This window comes from Dendrobates tinctorius, unplaced genomic scaffold (assembly GCF_039654945.1).
Source record: "Dendrobates tinctorius isolate UK_male_01 unplaced genomic scaffold, ASM3965494v1 ptg000062l, whole genome shotgun sequence".
Lineage (NCBI taxonomy): Eukaryota > Metazoa > Chordata > Amphibia > Anura > Dendrobatidae > Dendrobates > Dendrobates tinctorius.
Genome location: NW_027361730.1, coordinates 28370055 through 28380226, shown reverse-complemented (window position 1 = coordinate 28380226; position 10172 = coordinate 28370055). Strand labels below are relative to the sequence as shown.

The 10172-nt window shown below is 47.4% G+C and overlaps 1 long non-coding RNA gene across 2 annotated transcripts; it reads left to right on the top strand.

The window, feature by feature from the left end:
• Positions 1-714: 714 nt before the first annotated feature.
• On the top strand, positions 715-7098 carry LOC141093029 (uncharacterized). Of its 2 annotated transcripts, none has more exons than XR_012232972.1 (3): positions 715-1211; positions 4224-4453; positions 6757-7098. It is a non-coding gene; the product is annotated as an uncharacterized lncRNA (long non-coding RNA). The 2 variants fall into 2 exon arrangements; XR_012232973.1 differs by having other exon boundaries at positions 717-1211; positions 4224-4445.
• The last annotated feature ends 3074 nt before the right edge of the window (positions 7099-10172 follow it).

Below are 10172 nucleotides of genomic sequence, written 5' to 3'. Positions count from 1 at the left end.
ACTCTGTGCACATGCTGCGGAAAATTCCATGCGGAAACGCAGCGGTTTATTTTCCGCAGCATGTCAATTCTTTGTGCGGATTCCGAAGTGTTTTTACACCTATTCCATTATAGGAATCCGCAGGTGTAAAAACGCAGGCCACATTTGCACAAAATCAGCTAGAAATCCGCAGGTAAAATACAGGCATTTTGACTTGCGGATTCTGCAGATTCCGGGCGGAAAAATCCGCACACAAATCCACAACGTGTGCGCATACCCTTAGTGTTCCAGAGTTATTACCAGATAAAATGACACTGATCAGAATTGTTAAATTTGGCCTGGTCATGAAGGTGAAATTGGCTTGAGAGGTAAGGGGTTAAAACTACAACTTGTCCAGAAAAAAACAAGCCTTCACACAACTTCATGTATTGAAATATAAAAGTGTTATGTTCAGAATATGGTGAACAAAAAAAAAAGATTATTTTTTTAAGGCATTTTTTAAGCAAAAGTGAAAATACATAAATCTATATAAATGTGGTACATGCATGATCTAATCAACAAGTAGAATAAATATATTGTCACAATTATACCAAATGGTGCTTAAAAAATATATTAAACAAAATCAGAATATTTTTTTTGTTTGTTAATTTTGCCTCCTAGTCAGTTGGTGATTATAATGAGGTCAATCTAAGCAGTAGCCCAGGGTCCAGTGGTGTGGGGGGACCTACTTGCCCAGGGTAAATTGCCGCATTATAATCGGCCACTGTCTCTATGGCAGAAAGTCAGCTGGAGTGAGTCCTGACCGGTCACCGTCGTGTGCTCCTTCCCCTGTGCTGGCGGTGACAGCAGTGGGGGCAGCAGCGACGCCGCCGATGAGGACGAGGAGGCTGCGGGCGGCCGGAGGGAGGCGGCAGCCACTGAGCATCAGGACTGCAGCATCCAGGGAGACGGGCCCCGCCGCTACGGCCTCCTCCCCACTGTCTGCAGCCAGTCCCTGCTGCCCAGCCTGCACTGCTCCTTCCAGGGCTTCTAGCTGCAGGAGTTCCCGTGGCTGCGCTTCTGCCAGGAGACCGGCCTGATGTCCTGCGCCTGGTGATGCAAGGAGACGGGCGGACATGATGAGCTGGCCAAGGGCACCCGCAACTAGAAGGCGCTGCTGGTGCGCCACTGCCAGTCATGGGAGCACCGCCTCGGCGACCCCACCGCTTAGGTGAACCATCCTGCAGCCTTAGGTATGGTGTGATGTTCTGTGTGGGCCGGGCACTACAAGTCCCAGAAAGCCAAACACTGCCCTCTGCGCTGGGATTTGCAGTCCGCCCGGCAGCAATGGAGGCTCTCTAAACATTGTGATCACGGGTGTGCTTATCCTTGGAGATCAGTGATCTAAGCTGATTACTGCGCCCCCTCCCTGCTGGCCTCAGGTGGACGCCGCCTCGGACTTTCCCGGGTGACTAGTGGCTGCTCCCCGATGGGACCCTGCCTGTGCTGATGACATGTGCTCAGCGCTGCACCCCGATCTCCAGTAATGGCAGCAGATGGACCCCAGGCATTGTACAGGGCTGCTGCACATTTAGAGGCGATACATCCACAGGTGCTGCATCTGCTCTCACCATGGTCGGCAGGTGCAGGGGGTCCAACCTCAGAGAAGCCCCTCTCGGAGAATGTGAAGGGGTGCAGGTCTAGTGCTGTAGGCCCCTCACTACACATCCTGTGATCCGGGGCAGCTGCATTGGGACGGCTGAGTGTCGCGCTGCGTTGGGAGTGGAGCTGCGTTAGGACGGCTGAGTGTCACGCTGCATTGGGAGTGGTGCTGCATTGGGACGGCTGAGTGTCACGCTGCATTGAGAGCGGAGCTGCGTTAGGACCACTGAGTGTCGCGCTGCGCTGGGAGCGGTGCTGCATTGGGATGGCTGAATGTTGCGGTGCGCTGGGAGCGGTGCTGCGTTGGGACGGCTGAGTGTCACGCTGCGTTGGGAGCGGATCTGCATTAGGACGGCTGAGTGTCACACTGCGCTGGGAGCGGTGCAGCGTTGGGACGGCTGAGTGTAACGGTGCGCTGGGAGTGGTGCAGCGTTGGGACGGCTGAGTGTCGCGCTGGGAGTGGAGCTGCGTAGGGACGGCTGAGTGTCACGGTGCTGCGTTGGGGCGGCTGAGTGTCACGGTGCACTGGGAGCGGTGCTGCGTTGGGACAGCTGAGTGTCACGGTGCACTGGGAGCGGTGCTGCGTTGGGACAGCTGAGTGTCGAGCTGCGCTGGGAGCGGTGCTGCGTTGGGACAGCTGAGTGTCCCGCTGCGTTGGGAGCGGTGCTGCGTTGGGGTGGCTGAGTGTCACGCTGCACTGGGAGCGGTGCTGCGTTGGGACAGCTGAGTGTCGCGCTGCGCTGGGAGCGGTGCTGCGTTGGGACAGCTGAGTGTCACGCTGCGTTGGGAGCGGTGCTGCGTTGGGGTGGCTGAGTGTCGCGCTGCACTGGGAGCAGAGCTGGGTTGGAACGGCTGAGTGTCGCACTGCGCTGGGAGAGGAGCTGCATTGGGATGGCTGAGTGTCGCGCTGCACTGGGAGAGGAGCTGCATTGGGACGGCTGAGTGTTGCGCTGCGCTGGGAGAGGAGCTGAATTGGGACGGCTGAGTGTCACGCTGCACTGGGAGTGGAGCTGCGTTGGGACGGCTGAGTGTCGCACTGCGCTGGGAGAGGAGCTGCATTAGGACGGCTGAGCGTCGCGCTGTGCTGGGGAGGCTAAGGCCCACGTTGCGTTTTTTTAAGCGTTTTTGATGCGTTTTTTGGGGTCAAACCGCATCAAAAACGATTAAAAGCATCCCATTCATTTTAATGCATTTTGGCCTTTTTGTGCCAATGGATGCGTTTTTTACCGCTAAGGAAACGCTTACCGGTAAAAAACGCAGCATGTTCATTAATTTCCGCTTAGGTCCATGTTTTTGGCTATTTCCTATAGTCCAGAAGATGCGCAGAAAAAAACGCATCAAAAATGCGTGGTTTTTCCGCAAAAAACGCACGTTTTTTGCAGCGCATTTTCTGGTAAGGAGACCCGTTTCCTGAGCACTTAAAAACGCACATAGCCTAAATCATTGCTGTACCCCTTATGTGCACACGTATGCAGAAAATTTCTGTATGAAAACCGGACTCCTTCCCAGAAAACACGCGTTTTTGCCGTGATTTTTGCCGTAATTTGTTCCGGAGCATCCCCAGACACATAGAAAATAGTCAGAAATGCGGAATTTACTGCAAAATTAATGAGCGGAAAAAACGCATCAATATGCAAGATAAGTGCAAAATGCATTAAAATGAATGGGTTGCGTCTTTTAAGCGTTTTTTTGAGCGGATTTTTTGGTAAATCCGCGGGAAAAACGCAAAAAAAAGCGACGTGTGAACACAGCCTTACAGTTTCTCGATGGTACATCTCCACGCTGTGTTGTCACTATATCTGCAATTAGCGGTGCAGGGCCATGACAGATATTGGCCTCTAGGGCACCAATCACATTTGGTCGCGCATAAGTTGTAGCATCACTGTTAGTGTTTCTCTGTAGGGAAAAAGATACAAGAGCTGTGCAACCATCGCAGAAATCCTCACCATGACGTTACCTGCATGTACATTCACTTCAGGCTGGGAATGCCTGGGATACTTCTTGCGATACTACTCTTCTAGGGTGTATCTCAGCCGAGTTATGGAGGTAACTCAGTGCGGAATAGCATTATACAGGGAGTTCAGTCATCCCCATAGTGGGTGGTGGGGAGGTCATGGGGTCAGTAGTAGCCGTGACACTGAGGGGTCCTAACATTGTTACATTGTAGCCAGGATTTAACCCTTTCTCTGGGAAGGTGATCATACACAGAAGGCCGGTAACCAATCATCATAATGGAAGTCGTCTGTTTCCATCAACTTTTTTATATGTAGGCAGTGGGCACCTCTAGTAAGGTGGGCACGAGATGGCGGGTCCACATTTCTTTCTTGGCCTACTGAGAGAAATGTTTTGACCAGTTGAAAGTTATACAACCTGAGGATTGTGCATGTATGCGCGGCCCGCATGTAGTAATGTGTGTGTGTGTGTGTGTGTGTATATATATATATATATATATTTACTCAGACCCCTATATAATCCCTGCCCCTCCGACCGCCGTCCACTTTCCCATGCGCCTGTTGAAATCCTGGGGTCTTTTTTGTCTCCCCTTGGTCCTCCACATGCTGAACATCTGTGACATGACTAACATTGCGCTTGTTCGTTACCAGATGCAGCGTCGTGTCCAGTGTGTGAGGAGACGGCGATTTGTCTGTGGCGTTAACCCCTCTGCTGTAATGTTGGGCACAGCCTGTGACGAGGAGCGTCTCTTCCTGTGTATCCGGCCACAGGTTGCACATCGGAGGTTGCTTCTCCTATCTCGGGAAGTTCATGAAGCAGAAGCATCTATGTGACTCGTGTGAAGTAACTTGTCTGACAGGTCATGGGCCCAGGTCAGCAGGTGATTGCAGACTATTAGCTGGTTTCGATGTTAGGTACAAACGAGTCAGGACTAGATGTTGGGTGGAAGCCTTCCAGTATTTGTAAGGCCTCGTGCACACGCTGAGTATTTGTGAGTTTTTACCTCAGTATTTGTGAGGCCTTGTGCACTCATTGTGTATTTGATGAGCTTTTTACGTCAGTATTTAACCCCTTCCCGCCCCTTGACGCACCATATGCGTCATGAAAACTAGTGACTTCCCAACGCCGTCACATGACCGGGGGGGGGGGCCCACAAGAGTCTGAACAGCCCGGGGCCCTGGCTACCCTTAATCCACCCCTGCTCCTAGTGTAATAAAAGGTGATCACAAAGTTGCATGTTATGGTACTAATTCAGATTGCAGTGCAAAAATAATCCATCATACAACTCCATTAACATTGTACAGCTTATGGTTCTTAGAATATGGTGACCTGAAATTTTTTATTTTTTTTATTTTTTTTTCAAGTATGCATTTATTGCACAAAAATAAAACAAAACAAAACTCTACAAATCTGAAATCACCACATTTGTACTGATCCACAAAATAAAAATAACACTTTATTTATGCAGCACAACGAATAGTGTAAAATTTAAAACATGAAAACAACAGTGATAGAACTGCTATTTTGCTTATATTCCTTCCCATAAAGAGTTAATAAAACTTTGTAAATAAGTTATATGTACCCACTGGCAAATTTGACTCATCTGGAAAAAAATAAGTTCTCACATGACTATGTCGCTGAAAGAATAAAAAATGTATGTCTTCTGGAAGACAACAGTAGTAAAGGGATAAAAAAAAAATGTCTGGCATAAAAGCCAAAACTGACTGACACAAAGGATTTAAAATGGAATTGATAGTCTATTTCACAATAAAAACTGCATACATTATTAGATAGACCTCATATCGGATGAGGATGGTGTACTTACTTTGTTAGGCCGAGTACACACTTGTGTTTGGCAAGAGTGCGGTGGGCTGCATACTTCATCCCTTAAGCCCCGCCTACTTCTGCACATCTTCCCTTAAGCTCCACCTACTTCCGCATGCGTCCTGTGTACCTATCTTTAACATTGTGTACGCAGAGACATGCGTTGTATGCGGATGCGCCCGCATGTGGCGTTTTGACGTGCCCGCCAACCGCACCGAAATGAAACATGTTGCATTCCTGTGCCGTCGGCGGGCACGTCAAAACGCCGCATGCAGACACAGCCGCATACAACACATGTCCCTGTGTACCCAATGTTAAAGATAGGTACGCAGGATGCATGTGGATGCATGTGGAACCAGGAGGTGCTTAAGGGAAAATGTGCAGAAATAGGCGGGGTTTAAGGGAGGAAGTACACAGCCCTCTGCACTCTTTCCAAACGCAAGTGTGCACTTAGCCTTAAACCAAGTCAGAATGGCTGTCCCTCCTCCCTGTTGTTGATGAAATCTCACTTTGCTCATTTTAATATTAAATTAGGATACATCCGATTTTAAGGCAGAGAATACACTGAAACCATGCAGTTTAACGGAACTATTTACGGTACATATTTTATTTGGGCCAATATTATAATTCAGTCAAACTCAAAGCATGTCCTATTCTCATCCACTTTTGCAGATACAACATATTCATGTCTACCGTATTCTGTCTTAAACGGAAGACATCCATTTTCATTCATTTTTTCACTGACTACCAAGTGTTAATAGAGAATAAAAAGTCTTTTTTATGTAAAAACAAAAAGGGATTTGAGAATAGAGTCTGAAGTGATGTTCACATGCAGCAATTTGCAGTGTATTCTTACATTTCTTTATGCCAATTAAAAGCTGCTTTTTACATTATCAGCAAAAGTCATAACATTTTAGAAATCTCATGCACATGCTTGTTTTTTTCCTGACTGTAATCAAGAACTGTAGTCTTTATTAAAACATGTAAATTTTTGCAGCATTATGCCACCCATAAAACACAATGAGAAAGTGGAAAAAAACCGCTGCAAAAACTGCAACAAATGCGGCGTACTGTAGACAAAGCACACAAGTAAAAAATGTTGCAAAGCTGGCACTTTGAATGTACCGTTTTTACTGAAGGTTTTGGCTGCAGAAAAACACAGGGAAAATACTGCATGTAAATACATTCTCATACAGGAATTTTTAAATAGATTTCCATTTTCACCCATTATAAGAAATCTATAAATGTATGTAGTTATTATTGTGAATTTTGGTGACAGAATAACTGTCTTTACTAGTGAAGTAATTGAAATCGCACATTGCCAGTGTACTAGAAAAGTCTTATTATTTGCCGTCATAGATGCTCTAGAACAGGGATATTAACACCATAGAGCCAAGAGCCAACCCACGCATTGAAAATTTCATCCGATCCCTCTCACCCGGGACACTCCTCATTCCAACTACTGCCTTCAGGACGTCGCTTCAGAGTCCCCAAATGCAGCACCAACCGCCATATGAACAGCTTCTATCCATTCTCTGTTCAACAATTAAATCGTCATGTGTAGACAATATACTGTATCTGTCTTGTTAGATGTTACTTGTTGTATCTGTTGTTATATATTATGTTGCCTCTTTGCCACAAAGAATTCCTTGTATATATGTAATATGTACTTGGCGATAATAAATTTGATTTGAATTTGCAGCTTAATGACCAGGCTAATTTTTACAATTCTGACCACTGTCCATTTATGAGGTTATAACTCTGGAACGCTTTAATGGTCTTGCGGATACTGACAATGTTTTTTCATGACATATTGTACTTCATGACCGTGGTAAGATTTCTTCTATATGACTTGCATTTATTTATGAAAAAAACAGAAATATGGCAAAAATGTTTCAAATTTCACAATTTTCAAAATGTTAATTTTTATCCCTTTAAATCGAAGAGATATGTCACATAAAATAGTTAATACATAACATTTCCCACATGTCTACTTTACATCAACACAATTTCGGAAACAACATTTTTTTTGGTAGAATGTTATATGGGTTAAAAGTTGATCAGTGATTTCTCATTTTTACAACAAAATTTACAATACCATTCTTTTAGGGACCACATCACATTTGAAATCACTGAGGGGTGTACATGACAGACAATATCTAAAAGGGACACCATTCTAAAAACTGCACCCCTCAAGGTGCTCAAAACCACATTCAAGAAGTTAATTAACCCCTTATGTGCTTCAAAGGAACTGAAGCAATGTGGAGGGAGAAATGTACATTTAACTTTTTTTCAAACATTTTAGTTCAGAACCAGTTTTTTTTATTTTTACAAATGTAAAAAGGGAAAATAAACAACAAGATTTGTTGTGCAATTTCTGCTAAATACACCGATAACCCACATGTAGGAGTAAACCACTGTTTAGGTGCTCGGCACAGCTCGGAAGGGAAGGAGCATCATTTGACTTTTTCAATGCAAAATTGGCTGGAATTGAGATCAGGCACCATGTTGCGTTTGAAAAGCCCCTGATGTGCCTAAACAGTGGAAATGTCAAGGGGCGGTAGGGGGAAAAACAGGTATACGTGGAACCAGGGCCCCTGATCTGCCCCTCAGGCTAAGGGAGTGCCCTGACTTTCCTTAACTTGGGGGTACACCTGATGGTAGTGAGGCCCAAGTCCCTGACCTGTCCCTATCTCCTGTTTAGCCCTGAGCTAAACCACCAACCCCATCCCCAGGAGATGAGACAGGGAATAAAGTAAACTGCACCAATAACACGAAAGGAAATATACAACAGACACCACGGGGTTAAAGCAACTAAAAAACAAAACTTAGCTTTATCTGCTGCCACTGCTCCCAGCAGCAGAGAAAGGCTCCCGAACTCAGCTTTCAGCAGTAACACCACTGCTCCAGATAAGCTGAACCCCCTCTGCACCAGGTAGGTCCAGTCTTCACCAAGATTGGTTAGCAAATGACCAGTATTACCAACCGTGATCTGCAGCACCAGGTGGCCTTATAAAGGGAAGTGGGAATAGTCACCACCTGCTGACTAAACATATAGTAACACCAGCGGCGACCGGGGGGGGGGGGGGGAACCCAGCAGCTGACCAACCACAGTTGTAGTAACACCAGCGGCCACTGGGGGGCAAAAACCCATATTAACCCCCGAGGGCCAGAAAGGAAAAAGGTTTATATAAGAGAGTCCAGACTCTGACACAGATCCAAAAATGGATTGTGACAGTACCCCTCCTTCAATGAGGGGCCTCTGGACCCTCAACACTGCACCTCACCAGAAAAACACCTATGGTGAGGACACCTTGATCCACCAGAGTTCACCTCAGCAACCACCTCTCGGGTTCATGGCAAACGTGGACTGATGGAGGTGACGTATGTTCCAGAGGCACCAAAAATCTCCAGAGCGCTGACCTGGGGAATGAGTTGTGTATGGGCATTACAGGGGGTAACTCTAGCTGGTAAGTCCCCGGGCCGAGAGTGGCTGACACCCGATATGGCCCGATCACCTGAGAACTCCAGACTAGAGTTGAGCGACTTTGGTCGGATCGGGTTTCGTGAAACCCGAATGAAACAAAATAAGTTTCAGATGAAACTCGTCCGACTAGAGCAAAAAAAGTCGGAGTTTCGTCCGACTTATTTCCCATTGACTTGATTTGGGGTCGGGTTTCGGACGAAACTCCGACTTTGTTTTGCTCTAGTCGGACGAGTTTCATCTGAAACTTATTTTGTTTCATTCGGGTTTCACGAAACCCGATCCGACCAAAGTCGCTCAACTCTACTCCAGACCCCTGCAGCACACTTCCACCGGATGTTTTTGGTGGACACCCATACATACTCATTCACACACAGGTCTGGACCTGAACGTTTATTGCCACACACACGTTTGCCACAAGACGGTGAACTCTTCCAGGAACTGGCAACAGAGGCATACCCCTGTGTCACCACACACACCCCCGCAATTCACAGAGGGAAACACCACCCTCCTCCGACCCCTCCTCCTACGAGGACTCCGCCTTTCAGGGTTGGCTAATGGTGAGGGTTAAGACTTGCCCCTACTCCCTGGCAGCACCTCTGCTGCCCCCACTGGAGAAGGGGATGGTTGTAGAAAGACGGCAGAGACAGTAGCCCCCAGGCAAAAGCCCTCACACGAGTGATTCCAGCTGACTACTTCCCTAGACCGCCAATCTATGACTGGGTTGTTTTTCCAACCAAGAGAGGCCTAAAACGATAGGTGATGGCATTCTCCCCAAGACGTAGCATGACAGGGACTCTACATCATGAGTCCCTATACACAGATGTATATTTTCCACGACTTGGGTCAACCTCCCGTCGCTCAGTGGGACAGTCAATGGCCTGGACGCTTAGGGGTTTGGCCAGCGTCCTACACCTCAGGCCATGGGTCTGGACAAAGTGAGCGTCCACCAGATTGACTCCCGCTCCACTGTCCACAAACACCGGTATGCCCTCAGGTACCCCGCCAATCAATTCTGCTGACAAAGTACACAGAGGGCAAAATGGAGGAAATATACACTCCCTGGTCCCCTCCCTCCACACGACCAGGGGGAAGCGGCTTCTTAGCTGGTACCGAAGATTTGGCGCCAGCCGGGCAGACTCTGAAAAAATGGCCAGTCTGCCCACCGCAAAAAAATGCCCCCAAACCACGACGAAACACAGGAAACACCACTGGGGAACCAACTCCTCCCACCTGCCTGGGTTCGTCCACCTGCACAAGTGAGTCCTCCTCCCTAGCAAGGATTACTGGG